At 55.0% G+C, this 20028-nt stretch overlaps 1 pseudogene; it reads left to right on the top strand.

Annotated features, from left to right (window-relative positions):
* The first annotated feature begins 4319 nt into the window (after window positions 1-4319).
* LOC122923555 lies at window positions 4320-11888 on the top strand (annotated as a pseudogene).
* The last annotated feature ends 8140 nt before the right edge of the window (window positions 11889-20028 follow it).

The raw sequence follows: 20028 nt of genomic DNA, 5'->3' as shown, positions 1-20028 counted from the left end.
TCTCTGCGGGTCATTCTTTACCCGTCCCTGGTTACTGCCCCGGCCGCTCGCCCTATGTAGTGGTACTGACGTCTCTGCGGGGTCATTCTTTACCCGTCCCCTGGTTACTGCCCCGGCCGCTCACCCTATGTAGTGGTACTGACGTCTCTGCGGGGTCATTCTTTACCCGTCCCCCCGGTTACTGCCCCGGCGCGGCTCGCCCTATGTAGTGGTACTGACGTCTCTGCGGGGTCATTCTTTACCCGTCCCCCGGTTACTGCCCCGGCCGCTCGCCCTATGTAGTGGTACTGACGTCTCTGCGGGGTCATTCTTTACCCGTCCCCTGGTTACTGCCCGGCCGCTCACCCTAATGTAGTGGTACTGACGTCCCAGCGGGGTCATTCTTTAACCCGTCCCCTGGTTACTGCCCCGGCCGCTCGCCCTATGTAGTGGTACTGTACGTCTCTGCGGGGTCATTCTTTACCCGTCCCCGGTTACTGCCCCGGCCGCTCGCCCTATGTAGTGGTACTGACGTCTCTGCGGGGTCATTCTTTACATTATCACCAGTTACTGCCCCGGCCGCTCGCCCTATGTAGTGGTACTGACGTCTCTGCGGGGTCATTCTTTACCCGTCCCCGGTTACTGCCCCGGCCGCTCGCCCTATGTAGTGGTACTGACGTCTCTGCGGGGTCATTCTTTACCGTCCCTGGTTACTGCCCGGCCGCTCGCCCTATGTAGTGGTACTGACGTCTCTGCGGGGTCATTCTTTACCCGTCCCCCGGTTACTGCCCCGGCCGCTCGCCCTATGTAGTGGTACTGACGTCTCTGCGGGGTCATTCTTTATTATACCACAGTACTGCCCCGGCCGCTCGCCCTATGTAGTGGTACTGACGTCTCTGCGGGGTCATTCTTTACCCGTCCCCTGGTTACTGCCCCGGCGTCACCCTATGTAGTGGTACTGATGTCTCTGCGGGGTCATTCTTTACCCGTCCCCGGTTACTGCCCAGGCCGCTCGCCCTATGTAGTGGTACTGACGTCCAGCGGGGTATTCTTTACCCGTCCCCTGGTTACTGCCCCGGCCGCTCGCCTATGTAGTGGTACTGACGTCTCTGCGGGGTCATTCTTTACCGTCCCCTGGTTACTGCCCAGGCCGCTCGCCCTATGTAGTGGTACTGACGTCTCTGCGGGGTCATTCTTTACCCGTCCCCCGGTTACCCCCGGCCGCTCGCCCTATGTAGTGGTACTGAGTCCCAGCGGGGTCATTCTTTACCCGTCCCCCGGTTACTGCCCGGCCGCTCGCCCTATGTAGTGGTACTGACGTCTCTGGGGTCATTCTTTACCCGTCCCCGGTTACTGCCCGGCCGCTCGCCCTATGTAGTGGTACTGATGTCTCTGCGGGGTCATTCTTTACCCGTCCCCCGGTTACTGCCCCGGCCGCTCGCCCTATGTAGTGGTACTGACGTCTCTGCGGGTCATTCTTTACTCCCGTACTGCCCCGGCCGCTCACCCTATGTAGTGGTACTGATCTCTCTGCGGGGTCATTCTTTACCCTCCCCCGGTTACTGCTGCCCCGGCTCGCCCTATGTAGTGTACTGACTCTCTGCGGGGTCATTCTTTACCGTCCCAGTTACTGCCCCGGCCGCTCACCCTATGTTGGTACTGATCTCTGCGGGTCATTCTTTACCCGTCCCCCGGTTACTGCCCCGGCCGCTCACCCTATGTAGTGGTACTGATGTCCTGCGGGTCATTCTTTACCCGTCCCCTGGTTACTGCCCCGGCCGCTCACCCTATGTAGTGGTACTGACGTCTCTGCGGGGTCATTCTTTACCCGTCCCCCGGTTACTGCCCCGGCCGCTCACCCTATGTAGTGGTACTGACGTCTCTGCGGGGTCATTCTTTACCTGTCCCCCGTTACTGCCCCGGCCGCTCGCCCTATGTAGTGGTACTGACGTCTCTGCGGGTCATTCTTTACCCGTCCCCCAGTTACTGCCCCCGGCCGCTCGCCCTATGTAGTGGTACTGACGTCTCTGCGGGGTCATTCTTTACCCGTCCCCCAGTTACTGCCCCCCCGGCCGCTCGCCCTATGTAGTGGTACTGACGTCTCTGCGGGGTCATTCTTTACCCGTCCCCCTGGTTACTGCCCCGGCCGCTCCCCTATGTAGTGGTACTGACGTCTCTGCGGGGTCATTCTTTACCCGTCCCCTGGTTACTGCCCCGGCCGCTCCCCTATGTAGTGGTACTGACGTCTCTGCGGGGTCATTCTTTACCCGTCCCCTGGTTACTGCCCCGGCCGCTCACCCTATGTAGTGGTACTGACGTCTCTGCGGGTCATTCTTTACCCGTCCCCCCGGTTACTGCCCCGGCCGCTCGCCCTATGTAGTGGTACTGACGTCTCTGCGGGTCATTCTTTACCCGTCCCCCGGTTACTGCCCCGGCCGCTCGCCCTATGTAGTGGTACTGACGTCCTGCGGGGTCATTCTTTACCCGTCCCCTGGTTACTGCCCCGGCCGCTCGCCCTATGTAGTGGTACTGACGTCTCTGCGGGTCATTCTTTACCCGTCCCCCGGTTACTGCCCGCCCGCCGCTCGCCCTATGTAGTGGTACTGAGTCTCTGCGGGGTCATTCTTTACCCGTCCCCCGGTTACTGCCCTGGCCGCTCGCCCTATGTATGGTACTGACGTCTCTGCGGGGTCATTCTTTACCCGTCCCCCTTTACTCCCCCGCTCTCGCCCTATGTAGTGGTACTGACGTCTCTGCGGGTCATTCTTTACCCGTCCCCCGGTTTACTGCCCCGGCCGCTCGCCCTATGTAGTGGTACTGATGTCTCTGCGGGGTCATTCTTTACCCGTCCCCCGTTACTGCCCCCCGCTCGCCCTATGTAGTGGTACTGATGTCTCTGCGGGGTCATTCTTTACCCGTCCCCCAGTTACTGCCCCGGCCGCTCGCCCTATGTAGTGGTACTGACGTCTCTGCGGGGTCATTCTTTACCCGTCCCCGTTACTGCCCCGGCCGTCACCCTATGTAGTGGTACTGACGTCTCTGCGGGGTCATTCTTTACCCGTCCCCCGGTTACTGCCCCGGCCGCTCGCCCTATGTAGTGGTACTGATGTCTCTGCGGGGTCATTCTTTACCCGTCCCCCGGTTACTGCCCCGGCCGCTCGCCCTATGTAGTGGTACTGATGTTCTGCGGGGTCATTCTTTACCCGTCCCCCGTTACTACTGCCCCGCCGCTCGCCCTATGTAGTGGTACTGATGTCTCTGCGGGGTCATTCTTTACCCGTCCCCCGGTTACTGCCCCGGCCGCTCGCCCTATGTAGTGGTACTGATGTCTCTGCGGGTCATTCTTTACCCGTCCCCCGGTTACTGCCCCGGCCGCTCGCCCTATGTAGTGGTACTGACGTCTCTGCGGGTCATTCTTTACCCGTCCCCCGGTTACTGCCCCGGCCGCTCGCCCTATGTAGTGGTACTGACGTCTCTCTGCGGGTCATTCTTTACCCGTCCCCCGGTTACTGCCCCCCGCTCGCCCTATGTAGTGGTACTGACGTCTCTGCGGGGTCATTCTTTACCCGTCCCCCGTTACTGCCCCGGCCGCTCGCCCTATGTAGTGGTACTGACGTCTCTGCGGGGTCATTCTTTACCCGTCCCCCGGTTACTGCCCCGGCCGCTCGCTCCTATGTAGTGGTACTTGTCTCTGCGGGTCATTCTTTACCCGTCCCCCGGTTACTGCCCCGGCCGCTCGCCCTATGTAGTGGTACTGATGTCTCTGCGGGGTCATTCTTTACCCGTCCCCCGGTTACTGCCCCGGCCGCTCGCCCTATGTAGTGGTACTGATGTCTCTGCGGGGTCATTCTTTACCCGTCCCCCGGTTACTGCCCCGGCCGCTCTCGCCCTATGTAGTGGTACTGATGTCTCTGGCGGGGTCATTCTTTACCCGTCCCCCCGGTTACTGCCCCGGCCGCTCGCCCTATGGAGTGTGTACTGATGTCTCTGCGGGGTCATTCTTTACCCGTCCCCCGGTTACTGCCCCGGCCGCTCGCCCTATGTAGTGGTACTGACGTCTCTGCGGGGTCATTCTTTACCCGTCCCCCGGTTACTGCCCCGGCCGCTCGCCCTATGTAGTGGTACTGATCTCTGCGGGGTCATTCTTTACCCGTCCCCCGGTTACTGCCCCGGCCGCTCGCCCTATGTAGTGGTACTGATGTCTCTGCGGGTCATTCTTTACCGTCCCCCGGTTACTGCCCCGGCCGCTCACCCTATGTAGTGGTACTGATGTCCCAGCGGGGTCATTCTTTACCCTCCCCCGGTTACTGCCCCGCCGCTCGCCCTATGTAGTGGTACTGATGTCCCAGCGGGGTCATTCTTTACACCCCCATGTGTTAGTGGACTCCTTGATGATTTCTCTCCACGTTTTCCTCTTTCCCAGGTTCCTGACGGAGACGTCCCCGTACATGTGGGCCAACCTGGGCATCGGCCTTGCCATCTCCCTGTCTGTGGTGGGTGCTGCATGTGTAAGTGTCTGATGATGAATATAATGCGGTAGTGTCAGTGCAGACTGCTGCAGGCGTTGTGGGGGGCTATGACGACCTCACACAGGAGAGGCCTCGGGCCCGTGCTTCCAGGGTTTTATTTTGGGGTGAAATGACAAAGTATTGTGTCTGGGGGCTCCCAGGACATGGGCCCCTCGCCCCCTTGTAGTTCCTTACGTCTCTGTCTTGTCTTAGGGGGATCTACATCACTGGCTCCAGTATCCTGGGGGAGGGGTGAAAGCCCCGCGCATTAAGACGAAGAACCTGGTCAGGTAAGGTGGCGGCGATCCGTGAGATCTTGTGATGCGGTGATCCTAGCGCCGGAGAAATGAGCCCATGATCTCTCTCTTCTTCCAGTATCATCTTCTGTGAGGCGGTGGCGATCTACGGCATCATCATGGCCATTGTCATCAGCAACATGGTGGAGGTAAGAGCGCACCCGCCCGGGTCAGCCGCAGAGCCTGGCGTTCAGGTGGCGCCGCTGGATCCGCTGCAGAATAACCGCCTGTCCCTTCTATTTCAGCAATTCCGAGGGGAACACTCCTGAAACCATCGGGAACTCGAACTATCATGCAGGTCAGTGCTGCGCCCCGCAGGGTATGCCTAGAGAATGACCCCCCAGGGTCATACCTGACTGTAGGGCTGCCCCCCCCAGTGACACCGATATCGCGGCCCCCCCCAGTGACACCGATATCGCCCCCCACCCTTCCCGTGTGTATCGCGGCGCCCCCCCCCCATGTGTATCGGGACTAAAGCAACATTTTATTTGAAAAAATGCCTGTTAGGTCAAAGTGCTCGGTAACACCCTCCCTAAATTCTGTGAGGGGTGTAGGTTCCACAATGGGGTAGTTCTTGGGGGTTTCCACTGTGGGGCACCTCAGGGTGTCTTCAAATGAGACATGGCACCCGAAAACCATTCCAACTAAATCTGTCCTCCAAAAGCAATCTGGCGCTCCTTCCCGTCTGAGCCCCGCAGCGCGCCCGTACCGCTGTCTACCAGCACAGGTGTAAAGGGTTCAGGGTGGTAAATATTGAGGCTTCTCTTGCTGTTAACCCTTGCTGTGTTGCATCCATTATCCTTCAATTCCCTAAAGGGTTAATAAAGATTGTAAAATCAGAACTGAAAATGGGGTCATTTTGGATGGTTTCCAGGATGTAAAACCTCCCGAATAGACCAACCTGCTTATCTTATATATAAAGCCTGAATGTGCGCGCAGTGCAGCGCGGTCCTGCGGCCAGCCCAGCCGCCCCTTCTCGCAGTATAAACGTGCGGTCATAGTTTTACAAATGTCTTGTCTGCACATATTTAATTTTTTTGTAACAGAAAAAAAATTTAAGGAAAGAAGGGAAAAAATAAATATATATAATTTTCATAATTTTCAGTTTTCCCTTAAAGACACAGGGCACATTTATTAAGGCTGGCGCCACCGGTCTTTATAAAGCCCCATAGATGGCGGAGGCGCCACTTCTGAATGTAACCAACTTCCGAGCCGTCTTACATTTAGACCGTTTTCTACACCTAAAACGAGCGTAGAAAATTGTGAATTGGGGTCCATCCGCGCGTCCGTAGAACATTGCGGATCCACAATACACCCGACCGGCACCCCCATAGAACTGCCTATGCAATTGCGGACATGAATAGAACATGTTTCCATTTTTTTCGGGAGCAATGGACCGGAAGATCGGTGGTGCGCTCTGGAAATGCAGATGCGGAGAGCACATAGTGTGCGCTCCGCATCCATCCCGTCCCCCATAGAGAATGAATGGGTCCGCACCTGTTCTGCAATTTGCGTAACAGATGTGGACCCATTATTACAGTGTGTGAATGGAGCCTTACACCGGCCTGCTGGCCCGGACCACGCTCACAACTTTAGACCTGGTGTAAAGGGGAAAGTCACAGCACCTGAGATCCGTCTAATTAGGCTACTGTCACACGAGCGTTCGGGCTCCGCTCGTGAGTTCCATTTGAAGGCTCTCACAAGTGGCCCCGAACGGATCCGTCCGGCCCTGATGCAGTCTGAGTGGACGCGGATCCGCTCACAATGCCTCAGTCTGGCACCGTCTGTCCTCTGCTCAGCAGGCGGACATCTGAACGCGGCTTGCAGCCTGGCCGTGCGGAGGCAAACTGATCCGTCCAGACTTACAATGTAAGTCAATGGGGACGGATCCGTTTGAAGGTGACACACTGTGGCTCAATCTTCAAACGGATCCGTCCCCCATTGACTTTCAATGTAAAGTCTGGACGGATCCGCCTGAAGCTACTTTCACATTTTTTTTACAATATAATGCAGACGGATCCGCTCTGAACGCAAGTGTGAAAGTCGCCTTAGGCGTATTTCAGATTAGTTTTATATTCTATGTAATGACAGTCTAAAGTGGCCCCCCCCCCCCCCCTTGATACACTACACGTAGGTGGGCTCAGAAATTAAATGGTTATTGGCACTTACCGTACTTTTCGCCCTATAAGGTTTTAGAGGAGGACAATAAGAGAAAAATATTTTTCATTAGACATCAGATCCCCAATAGTAGTCAGACCTCAGCCCCAATCAGGTCCTCAGATCATAAAGAAGACCCCCAATCAGACCTCAGATGGAACCCCATGCCTCAGATCAGCCCCAGCGCGCTCCTCTTCCTCCTGCTGTCGGCTGTGCTGTGACTGGCGCGCACAGTGTGAGCTCAGAGCGCCCCCTGCTGTGCACAGCCGAGGACCAGGAAGCGGTGAGTACAGAGCCTTCACCGCTTCCCACTCCTCCGGTACTATAATGGAAGCGCTCATTAGTATTCACCCCAGTGCGTCTTATGGGACGAAATATATGGTAGATGGACCCAGTGCTAAAACTGAAAAAATGGCCTGGAAAGGAAGGGGGATAAGCACTCTGGTAATGAAGTGGTTAACACGAGAAAACGGCCCCGGAGTCGGTTGGATAAGTAAGTGTTCCAGTTATTACCACATAAAGCGACAGGTCAGATCTGCAAAATAGGTTCCATCAGGAGGCTGCAAAATAGCTGCAGCAGGAAGGGGTTAATGCTTTACAGAAAAGAGAGAAAAGTATTCAGCTGCTTAAAAATATAGCTCCAGCGTTTTTCTGTAAAAACCCTAAAATGTGCTGTCTGAGATCTCTCCTGATTATCTGTGCCGCATGGCGGCGGCCTTCTCTGACCGGGACGATTGGACTGCATGCTACCATTCTTCTGCTTTTTGGGTTTTTGCCTGAGACCAACGTTTTTTGATGTCCTGGATTGCGTGGCCGCTCCAGTACCCCAGTCCTGTCTGTCTGTGTTTTACCGTGAATTTGAGGATTTCAGAATAAATGGGCTTAACTAGGCAAAGTGATGAAATGATTTACTAAGTGTGATAGAACGGACCCGTCACCTCCAGAGTAATGGCCGGCACAGTACGGGAGGGGGCATCATCCTCCAGTGCTCCTCGGTATCTTCACATCTTCTTTCTGGAGGTGACCATTGTCTTCATCTAGTCTTCTGATTGTGGCAGGAGGGCTCCCCGGTATCTTCACATCATCTTCCTCCTGGAGGTGACCTTGTTGTCTAATGATTGTGGCAGGAGGGCTCCCCGGTATCTTCACATCATCTTCCTCCTGGAGGTGACCTCGTTGTCTTCTGATTGTGGCAGGGCTCCCCGGTATCTTCACATCTTCTTTCTGGAGGTGACCATTGTCTTCATCTAGTCTTCTGATTGTGGCAGGAGGGCTCCCCGGTATCTTCACATCATCTTCCTCCTGGAGGTGACCTTGTTGTCTTCTGATTGTGGCAGGAGGGCTCCCCGGTATCTTCACATCATCTTCCTCCTGGAGGTGACCTTGTTGTCTTCTGATTGTGGCAGGAGGGCTCCCCGGTATCTTCACATCATCTTCCTCCTGGAGGTGACCTCGTTGTCTTCTGATTGTGGCAGGGCTCCCCGGTATCTTCACATCTCTTCTTTCTGAAGGTGACCTCATTGTCTTCTGATTGTGGCAGGGCTCCCTGGTATCTTCACATCTTCTTCCTCCTGGAGGTGACCTCGTTGTCTTCTGATTGTGGCAGGGGGGCTCCCCGGTATCTTCACATCATCTTCTTTCTGGAGGTGACCTCGTTGTCTTCTGATTGTGGCAGGGCTCCCTAGTATCTTCACATCTTCTTTCTGGAGGTGACCTCGTTGTCTTCTGATTGTGGCAGGGCTCCCTGGTATCTTCACATCTTCTTTCTGGAGGTGACCTTGTTGTCTTCTGATTGTGGCAGGGCTCCTGGTATCTTCACATAGTCTTCTTTCTGAAGGTGACCTCATTGTCTTCTGATTGTGGCAGGGCTCCCCGGTATCTTCACATCTTCTTTCTGGAGGTGACCTTGTTGTCTTTCTGATTGTGGCAGGGCTCCTGGTATCTTCACATAGTCTTCTTTCTGGAGGTGACCTCGTTGTCTTCTGATTGTGGCAGGGCTCCCTGGTATCTTCACATCTTCTTCTGGAGGTGACCTCAGTTGTCTTCTGATTGTGGCAGGGCTCCCCGGTATCTTCACATCTTCTTTCCTCCTTGAGGTGACCTCGTTGTCTTCTGATTGTGGCAGGGCTCCCCGGTATCTTCACATCATCTTCCTCCTGGAGGTGACCTCGTTGTCTTCTGATTGTGGCAGGGCTCCCCGGTATCTTCACATCATCTTCCTCCTGGAGGTGACCTCGTTGTCTTCTGATTGTGGCAGGGCTCCCGGTATCTTCACATCTTCTTCTTTCTGAAGGTGACCTCATTGTCTTCTGATTGTGGCAGGGCTCCCTGGTATCTTCACATCTTCTTCCTCCTGGAGGTGACCTCGTTGTCTTCTGATTGTGGCAGGGGGCTCCCCGGTATCTTCACATCATCTTCTTTCTGGAGGTGACCTCGTTGTCTTCTGATTGTGGCAGGGCTCCCTGGTATCTTCACATCTTCTTTCTGGAGGTGACCTCGTTGTCTTCTGATTGTGGCAGGGCTCCCTGGTATCTTCACATCTTCTTTCTGGAGGTGACCTTGTGTCTTCTGATTGTGGCAGGGCTCCTGGTATCTTCACATAGTCTTCTTTCTGAAGGTGACCTCATTGTCTTCTGATTGTGGCAGGGCTCCCCGGTATCGTCACATCTTCTTTCTGGAGGTGACCTTGTTGTCTTCTGATTGTGGCAGGGCTCCTGGTATCTTCACATAGTCTTCTTTCTGGAGGTGACCTCGTTGTCTTCTGATTGTTGGCAGGGCTCCCTGGTATCTTCACATCTTCTTTCTGGAGGTGACCTCGTTGTCTTCTGATTGTGGCAGGGCTCCCCGGTATCTTCACATCTTCTTTCTGGAGGTGACGTTGTCTTCTGATTGTGGCAGGGCTCCTGGTATCTTCACATAGTCTTCTTTCTGGAGGTGACCTCGTTGTCTTCTGATTGTGGCAGGGCTCCCTGGTATCTTCCATCTTCTTTCTGGAGGTGACCTTGTTGTCTTCTGATTGTGGCAGGGCTCCTGGTATCTTCACATAGTCTTCTTTCTGAAGGTGACCTCATTGTCTTCTGATTGTGGCAGGGCTCCCGGTATCTTCACATCTTCTTTCTGGAGGTGACCTTGTTGTCTTCTGATTGTGGCAGGGCTCCTGGTATCTTCACATAGTCTTCTTTCTGGAGGTGACCTCGTTGTCTTCTGATTGTGGCAGGGCTCCCTGGTATCTTCACATCTTCTTTCTGGAGGTGACCTCGTGTCTTCTGATTGTGGCAGGGCTCCCCGGTATCGTTCACATCTTCTTTCTGGAGGTGACCTTGTTGTCTTCTGATTGTGGCAGGGCTCCTGGTATCTTCACATAGTCTTCTTTCTGGAGGTGACCTCGTTGTCTTCTGATTGTGGCAGGGCTCCCTGGTATCTTCACATCTTCTTTCTGGAGGTGACCTCGTTGTCTTCTGATTGTGGCAGGGCTCCCCGGTATCTTCACATCTTCTTCCTCCTTGAGGTGACCTCGTTGTCTTCTGATTGTGGCAGGGCTCCCCGGTATCTTCACATCATCTTCCTCCTGGAGGTGACCTCGTTGTCTTCTGATTGTGGCAGGGCTCCCCGGTATCTTCACATCATCTTCCTCCTGGAGGTGACCTCGTTGTCTTCTGATTGTGGCAGGGCTCCCCGGTATCTTCACATCTTCTTCTTTCTGAAGGTGACCTCATTGTCTTCTGATTGTGGCAGGGCTCCCTGGTATCTTCACATCTTCTTCCTCCTGGAGGTGACCTCGTTGTCTTCTGATTGTGGCAGGGGGGCTCCCCGGTATCTTCACATCATCTTCTTTCTGGAGGTGACCTCGTTGTCTTCTGATTGTGGCAGGGCTCCCTGGTATCTTCACATCTTCTTTCTGGAGGTGACCTCGTTGTCTTCTGATTGTGGCAGGGCTCCCTGGTATCTTCACATCTTCTTTCTGGAGGTGACCTTGTTGTCTTCTGATTGTGGCAGGGCTCCTGGTATCTTCACATAGTCTTCTTTCTGGAGGTGACCTCGTTGTCTTCTGATTGTGGCAGGGCTCCCTGGTATCTTCACATCTTCTTTCTGGAGGTGACCTCGTTGTCTTCTGATTGTGGCAGGGCTCCCCGGTATCTTCACATCTTCTTCCTCCTTGAGGTGACCTCGTTGTCTTCTGATTGTGGCAGGGCTCCCCGGTATCTTCACATCTTCTTCCTCCTGGAGGTGACCTTGTTGTCTTCTGATTGTGGCAGGGCTCCTGGTATCTTCATACTTTTCCGTTCCTCAGGATGAGGTGTGTTCAGGTCCTGATTGTTGGGCTGGCTTTTCCCTATTATTCTGTTGCTCTTACAGGTAGATGATTTGCTCTGGAGAAATATCAGTTGGTGACGTTGTAGCGCTGTTGTTCTGAACACGGTCTCGTATGGTCCCCAGTGGGCAGCACAGGACATGATGCTTCCTGTAGGGGGCGTCCCATAATCCCTCGGTCACTATATGTTCATTGTGGTCTGGCAGGTCCCATGACTGGATCCGGAATATTCCTCATTCTTGTCCTCTGTGGGTTTGCAGGGTTCTCCATGTTGGCGCCGGCCTCACCTGTGGGGATTCTCCAACCTCTTCTGTGGGATATGTGTGGGAATTGTCGGCAGCGGAAGCCGCCCTTGCCGATGCGCAGAACCCCAGCCTCTTCGTGAAAATTCTGATTGTGGAGATCTTCGGCAGCGCCATCGGGCTGTTTGGAGTGATTGTCGCCATCCTGCAGGTACCAGTGCCATCTCTTTCTTCTGCTCAGTCTCCATCCTCACATGTTTACTTGCTGACTACTGATTCCTCTGTGCTGCTGTGAGGGCTGCTGCATCTGTCCATGCTTATAATAAATCTCTTTTTATTTGATTTGCAGACGTCTAAAGTAAAAATGGGAACTGAAGGCTGATAGTTTGGAGGACGCCGACTTTCTTCCTGTGCTCGCAGGCGCCGCTGATCCCAGCCCGGCCGTCCTTCGTTCCTCACGTGCTGTACCATGTGTATATATTTCATTGTGATAAGTATATAGATTTATTGCTGGAGATTGGTCCTGTCTAGACGAGGCCAGAGAGCGGCGCCTCCCTCCTGACTATACTCCTGGTCATGTGATCACGGCGTGTAATAAATCCCTCCCCTCCTGTTACGGTCACTTTCCCACAGTGTTGAGTATTTTGTGTGATTTCACTCCTGCCGCCATATCCTGGACCGGGTCTATAGCGCGGGAATGATGGCTGTCTCCCTGCCCCTCAGCCCAACACAGGGGGCGCTCTCTAGTTGCTGCACACACCGGTGCTGCTCATTAGGGGGCGCTCTCTAGCGCTGCACGCACCGGTGCGGGCTCATTAGGGGGCGCCTCTAATCTTGTATCCACACAGACTCTGCAGACATTTCGGCTCCAGCTGCCCCTCCCTGTGTCCCCGCCTCTGGGTCCTCACTGGATGTAAATGATCTTTTCTATCTGGACCATAATAAAAGTTATTTGTGTCGTGTCAGTCAGTGGCTTCTTCCGCGCAGGGTCCTGCAGTGCATGCGTCGCCATCTTTACCCAACTCCTGAGGCAATGCTGCAAGTTATCGGGCAGAGTAAGCAGCGCTGACCCCGTGTGCCCTCTGTCTGCACCCAGGACGGGGGAAATACATGTGTTATAGAGCATAACCTGACGGACAAGGGGAAGTGATGTCTCCACAGCGGCCACAGACTGATAGCAGCCGCTCCAGCACTGATATAACCTCCAGACATTACATCACATGTGACTGAATATCAGCCGCTCCTCTTAATAACGCTCCAGCACTGATATAAACCTCCAGAGACATTACATCACATGTGACTGATATCAGCCGCTCCTCTTAAACCGCTCCAGCGCTGATATAATATGTGGAGTGTGAGGTCAGTGGCCCTCTAATGCTGCTTACTATAAAGGGGCAGTTGTAGAAGGCATCCATGATGACCCCGGGGGCCAGAAGCCGATTTCACGCTTTGATCTGTGATGAGGTCGGACGGACCGTCCGCTGCGATTCTCTTCTTTCTGGGCAGATAAATTATCTAGAATATTCTGTGCAGCACCGAGAAGACTCTGACCGAACACTGACTTGTGACTGAGGTATTAGGGTCCATTCACATGACCGCGTCCGTTTTGCGGTCTGTGAACCACGAATGCCGGCCATGTGCATCCCACATTTTGACGTCCCACACAGTCCGCCCTATGTCTTGTCTGCAAAATGGAGGAGACTGGGAAATTTTTATGTATTTATTATTTTTATTAGTGGGATCCGCAAAAAATGAAGATCAGAAGCCGACCAAGAATACGGTCATGTGATGAACGCCATCCAGCGGCTAATCAGCGCAGGGGGCGGGGTTATACTGCTCATTGTTATCACAAAGATTCTGCGTCTGCTACAATGTATAAGATTTATTAATGCAGACAAGGCGACAATGTATCAAGACAGGGATGCCCAAAAAATGGGAGAACCAGGAGTGCGGGGGGTAGCATCCAAAGGAGCCAGCCATGTAGGAAGATAGAACATGGCGCCGCCAGACAGCTGCGGCTCGCGGAGCGGCCTGGGGCGACGTTTTTTTTTTTAATTAAGTAATTTTTTATTAGCAGTTTTTAATATTACAAACGTAGGCCCCAACCCCCCCATACCATCAGTGCTGATGCCCCCATCTTCCACAGCTGCAGCATCCGGTTACATCAGTGCAATTGCATTTAAAGTACACAGGCACAGCCCCATCCCTACAACATTCCCACAAAATATTGAAAGACAGTTTATGATCTTATAATCGAAGTTGGACCATACATCTGCCATCGGCCATACCCTCCCCACATTACATATCGCAAAAGCATCCCATGTCTTCCGTGAGAAATCGCCAATCACCGAGCCAAATACGTACAATGATCGATAAAGCCCTCACACTAAGCCCAGACGGTATCTCTGAAGTTCCCTGGACGCCAACCCGGGGTCATCGATCCAAGGAGTCCAGAGCTTTTCAAATTTGGCCATGGCACCCCTCTTTCTATAGACCCCTCGTTCCAAGTTAAGTAACCAATTAATCTTAGCTTGGGGCGACGTTTTGATTTGTCCATCATTACGGCTTCTACAGGAATCGTCACTCAGCTTTCCTGAGTGCTGAATGCAGGGGTCCATCCGCCACCGCTGCAGCACTCTATAGCAGCCGTATCGGTAATCACCCAGCTTTCCTGAGTGCTGAATGCAGAGGTCCATCCGCCACCGCTGCAGCACTCTATAGCTAGCCGTATCGGTAATCACCCAGCTTTCCTGAGTGCTGAATGCAGGGGTCCATCCGCCACGCTGCAGCACTCTATAGCAGCCGTATCGGTAATCACCCAGCTTTCCTGAGTGCTGAATGCAGGGGTCCATCCTCCACCGCTGCAGCACTCTATAGCAGCCGTATCGGTAATCACCCAGCTTTCCTGAGTGCTGAATACAGGGGGTCCATCCGCCACCGCTGCAGCACTCTATAGCAGCCGTATCGGTAATCACCCAGCTTTCCTGAGTGCTGAATGCAGGGGTCCATCCGCCACCGCTGCAGCACTCTATAGCAGCCGTATCGGTAATCACCCAGCTTTTCCTGAGTGCTGAATGCACGGGGGTCCATCCGCCCCCGCTGCAGCACTCTATAGCAGGCCGTATCGGTAATCACCCAGCTTTCCTGAGTGCTGAATGCAGGGGTCCATCCGCCACCGCTGCAGCACTCTATAGCAGCCGTATCGTAAGTCACCCAGCTTTCCTGAGTGCTGAATGCTGGGGTTCCATCCGCCACCGCTGCAGCACTCTATAGCAGCCGTATCGGTAATCACCCAGCTTTCCTGAGTGCTGAATGCAGGGGTCCATCCTCCACCGCTGCAGCACTCTATAGCAGCCGTATCGGTAATCACCCAGCTTTCCTGAGTGCTGAATGCTGGGGTCCAATCCACCACCGCTGCAGCACTCTATAGCAGCCGTATCGGTAATCACCCAGCTTTCCTGAGTGCTGAATGCAGGGGTCCATCCGCCACCGCTGCAGCACTCTAGAGCAGCCGTATCGTAATCACCCAGCTTTCCTGAGTGCTGAATGCAGGGTCCATCCACCACCGCTGCAGCACTCTATAGCAGCCGTATCGGTAATCACCCAGCTTTCCTGAGTGCTGAATGCAGGGGTCCATCCGCCACCGCTGCAGCACTCTATAGCAGCCGTATCGGTAATCACCCAGCTTTCCTGAGTGCTGAATGCAGGGGTCCATCCGCCACCGCTGCAGCACTCTATAGCAGCCGTATCGGTAATCACCCAGCTTTCCTGAGTGCTAATGCAGGGGTCCATCCGCCACCGCTGCAGCACTCTATAGCAGCCGTATCGGTAACCCCAGCTTCCTGAGTGCTGAATGCAGGGGTCCATCCACCACCGCTGCAGCACTCTATAGCAGCCGTATCGGTAATCACCCAGCTTTCCTGAGTGCTGAATGCAGGGGTCCATCCGCCACCGCTGCAGCACTCTATAGCAGCCGTATCGGTAATCACCCAGCTTTCCTGAGTGCTGAATGCAGGGTCCATCCGCCAACGCTGCAGCTCTATAGCAGCCCGTATCGCTAATCACGCAGCTTTTCTGATGCTGAATGGCGGGTCCCTCCGCCACCGCTGCATCACCTCTACAGCCGTATTCGGTCATCACCCAGCGTTCCTGAGTGCTGAATGCGGGGTCCTCACCAGCTGCAGCACTCTCATAGCAGACATATTCGGTATCACCCAGCTTTCCGGCGTGCTGATGACTGGGGTCCATCCACCACGCTGCGCAATCTATACAGACCGTATCGTAACACCGCTTTCCTGAGTGCTGAAGCAGGGTCCATCCGCCACCGCTGCGACTCTTAGCAGCCGTATCGGTACTCACCCAGCTTTCCTGATGCGGAATGCAGGAGTCCATCCTCCACCTGCTGCAGCCACTCTATAGCAGCCGTATCGGTAATCACCCAGCTTTCCTGAGTGCTGAATGCGGGGTCCATCCGCCACCGCTGCAGCACTCTATAGCAGCCGTATCGGTATCACCCAGCTTTCCTGAGTGCTGAATGCAGGGGTCCATCCGCCAACGCTTGCAGCACTCTATAGCAGCCGTAGCGGTAATCACCAGCTTTCCTGAGTGCTGAATGCAGGGGTCCATCCGCCACCGCTGCAGCACTCTATAGCAGCCGTATCGGTAATCACCCAGCTTTCCTGAGTGCTGAATGCAGGGGTCCATCCTCCACCGCTTGCAGCACTCTATAGCAGCCGTCTCGGTAATCACCCAGCGTTCCTGAGTGCTGAATGCAGGGGTCCATCCCCACCGCTGCAGCACTCTATAGCAGCCGTATCGGCTAATCACCCAGCTTTCCTGAGTGCTGAATGCAGGGGTCCATCCCTCCACCGCTTGCAGCACTCTATAGCAGCCGTATCGGTAATCACCCAGCTTTCCTGAGTGCTGAATGCTGGGGTCCATCCACCACCGCTGCAGCACTCTATAGCAGCCGTATTCGGTAATCACCCAGCTTTCCTGAGTGCTGAATGCAGGGGTCCATCCGCACCGCTGCAGCACTCTATAGCAGCCGTATCGGTAATCACCCAGCTTTCCTGAGTGCTGAATGCAGGGGTCCATCCCCACCGCTGCAGCACTCTATAGCAGCCGTATCGGTAATCACCCAGCTTTCCTGAGTGCTGAATGCAGGGGTCCATCCCCACCGCTGCAGCACTCTATAGCAGCCGTATCGGTAATCACCCAGCTTTCCTGAGTGCTGAATGCAGGGGTCCATCCACCACCGCTGCAGCACTCTATAGCAGCCGTATCGGTAATCACCCAGCTTTCCTGAGTGCTGAATGCAGGGGTCCATCCGCCACCGCTGCAGCACTCTATAGCAGCCGTATCGTAATCACCCAGCTTTCCTGAGTGCTGAATGCAGGGGTCCATCCGCCACCGCTGCAGCACTCTATAGCAGCCGTATCGGTAATCACCCAGCTTTCCTGAGTGCTGAATGCAGGGGTCCATCCGCCACCGCTGCAGCACTCTATAGCAGCCGTATCGGTAATCACCCAGCTTTCCTGAGTGCTGAATGCAGGGGTCCATCCGCCACCGCTGCAGCACTCTATAGCAGCCGTATCGGTAATCACCCAGCTTTCCTGAGTGCTGAATGCAGGGGTCCATCCAGCCACCGCTGCAGCACTCTATAGCAGCCGTATCGGTAATCACCCAGCTTTCCTGAGTGCTGAATGCAGGGGTCCCATCCGCCACCGCTGCAGCACTCTATAGCAGCCGTATCGGTAATCACCCAGCTTTCCTGAGTGCTGAATGCAGGGGTCCATCCACCACCGCTGCAGCACTCTATAGCAGCCGTATCGGTAATCACCCAGCTTTCCTGAGTGCTGAATGCAGGGGTCCATCCACCACCGCTGCAGCACTCTATAGCAGCCGTATCGGTAATCACCCAGCTTTCCTGAGTGCTGAATGCAGGGGTCCATCCACCACCGCTGCAGCACTCTATAGCAGCCGTATCGGTAATCACCCAGCTTTCCTGAGTGCTGAATGCAGGGGTCCATCCGCCACCCGCTGCAGCACTCTATAGCAGCCGTATCGGTAATCACCCAGCTTTCCTGAGTGCTGAATGCAGGGGTCCATCCGCCACCGCTGCAGCACTCTATAGCAGCCGTATCGGTAATCACCCAGCTTTCCTGAGTGCTGAATGCAGGGGTCCATCCACCACCGCTGCAGCACTCTATAGCAGCCGTATCGGTAATCACCCAGCTTTCCTGAGTGCTGAATGCAGGGGTCCATCCGCCACCGCTGCAGCACTCTATAGCAGCCGTATCGGTAATCACCCAGCTTTCCTGAGTGCTGAATGCAGGGGTCCATCCGCCACCGCTGCAGCACTCTATAGCAGCCGTATCGGTAATCACCCAGCTTTCCTGAGTGCTGAATGCAGGGTCCATCCGCCACCGCTGCAGCACTCTATAGCAGCCGTATCGGTAATCACCCAGCTTTCCTGAGTGCTGAATGCAGGGGTCCATCCGCCACCGCTGCAGCACTCTATAGCAGCCGTATCGGTAATCACCCAGCTTTCCTGAGTGCTGAATGCAGGGGTCCATCCGCCACCGCTGCAGCACTCTATAGCAGCCGTATCGGTAATCACCCAGCTTTCCTGAGTGCTGAATGCAGGGGTCCATCCGCCACCGCTGCAGCACTCTATAGCAGCCGTATCGGTAATCACCCAGCTTTCCTGAGTGCTGAATGCAGGGGTCCATCCGCCACCGCTGCAGCACTCTATAGCAGCCGTATCGGTAATCACCCAGCTTTCCTGAGTGCTGAATGCAGGGGTCCATCCACCACCGCTGCAGCACTCTATAGCAGCCGTATCGGTAATCACCCAGCTTTCCTGAGTGCTGAATGCAGGGGTCCATCCACCACCGCTGCAGCACTCTATAGCAGCCGTATCGGTAATCACCCAGCTTTCCTGAGTGCTGAATGCAGGGGTCCATCCGCCACCGCTGCAGCACTCTATAGCAGCCGTATCGGTAATCACCCAGCTTTCCTGAGTGCTGAATGCAGGGGTCCATCCACCACCGCTGCAGCACTCTATAGCAGCCGTATCGGTAATCACCCAGCTTTCCTGAGTGCTGAATGCAGGGGTCCATCCACCACCGCTGCAGCACTCTATAGCAGCCGTATCGGTAATCACCCAGCTTTCCTGAGTGCTGAATGCAGGGGTCCATCCACCACCGCTGCAGCACTCTATAGCAGCCGTATCGGTAATCACCCAGCTTTCCTGAGTGCTGAATGCAGGGGTCCATCCGACCACCGCTGCAGCACTCTATAGCAGCCGTATCGGTAATCACCCAGCTTTCCTGAGTGCTGAATGCAGGGGTCCATCCGCCACCGCTGCAGCACTCTATAGCAGCCGTATCGGTAATCACCCAGCTTTCCTGAGTGCTGAATGCAGGGGTCCATCCGCCACCGCTGCAGCACTCTATAGCAGCCGTATCGGTAATCACCCAGCTTTCCTGAGTGCTGAATGCAGGGGTCCATCCACCACCGCTGCAGCACTCTATAGCAGCCGTATCGGTAATCACCCAGCTTTCCTGAGTGCTGAATGCAGGGGTCCATCCACCACCGCTGCAGCACTCTATAGCAGCCGTATCGGTAATCACCCAGCTTTCCTGAGTGCTGAATGCAGGGGTCCCTCCCCACCGCTGCAGCACTCTATAGCAGCCGTATCGGTAATCACCCAGCTTTCCTGAGTGCTGAATGCAGGGGTCCATCCGCCACCGCTGCAGCACTCTATAGCAGCCGTATCGGTAATCACCCAGCTTTCCTGAGTGCTGAATGCAGGGGTCCATCCACCACCGCTGCAGCACTCTATAGCAGCCGTATCGGTAATCACCCAGCTTTCCTGAGTGCTGAATGCAGGGGTCCATCCGCCACCGCTGCAGCACTCTATAGCAGCCGTATCGGTAATCACCCAGCTTTCCTGAGTGCTGAATGCAGGGGTCCATCCGCCACCGCTGCAGCACTCTATAGCAGCCGTATCGGTAATCACCCAGCTTTCCTGAGTGCTGAATGCAGGGGTCCATCCGCCACCGCTGCAGCACTCTATAGCAGCCGTATCGGTAATCACCCAGCTTTCCTGAGTGCTGAATGCAGGGGTCCATCCGCCACCGCTGCAGCACTCTATAGCAGCCGTATCGGTAATCACCCAGCTTTCCTGAGTGCTGAATGCAGGGGTCCATCCGCCACCGCTGCAGCACTCTATAGCAGCCGTATCGGTAATCACCCAGCTTTCCTGAGTGCTGAATGCAGGGGTCCATCCGCCACCGCTGCAGCACTCTATAGCAGCCGTATCGGTAATCACCCAGCTTTCCTGAGTGCTGAATGCAGGGGTCCATCCACCACCGCTGCAGCACTCTATAGCAGCCGTATCGGTAATCACCCAGCTTTCCTGAGTGCTGAATGCAGGGGTCCATCCGCCACCGCTGCAGCACTCTATAGCAGCCGTATCGGTAATCACCCAGCTTTCCTGAGTGCTGAATGCAGGGGTCCATCCGCCA

This window comes from Bufo gargarizans, unplaced genomic scaffold (genome assembly GCF_014858855.1).
Source record: "Bufo gargarizans isolate SCDJY-AF-19 unplaced genomic scaffold, ASM1485885v1 original_scaffold_1721_pilon, whole genome shotgun sequence".
Classification (NCBI taxonomy): Eukaryota; Metazoa; Chordata; class Amphibia; order Anura; family Bufonidae; genus Bufo; species Bufo gargarizans.
Note: the sequence above shows the minus strand (reverse complement) of the source record. Positions and strands in the feature narration are given on the sequence as shown.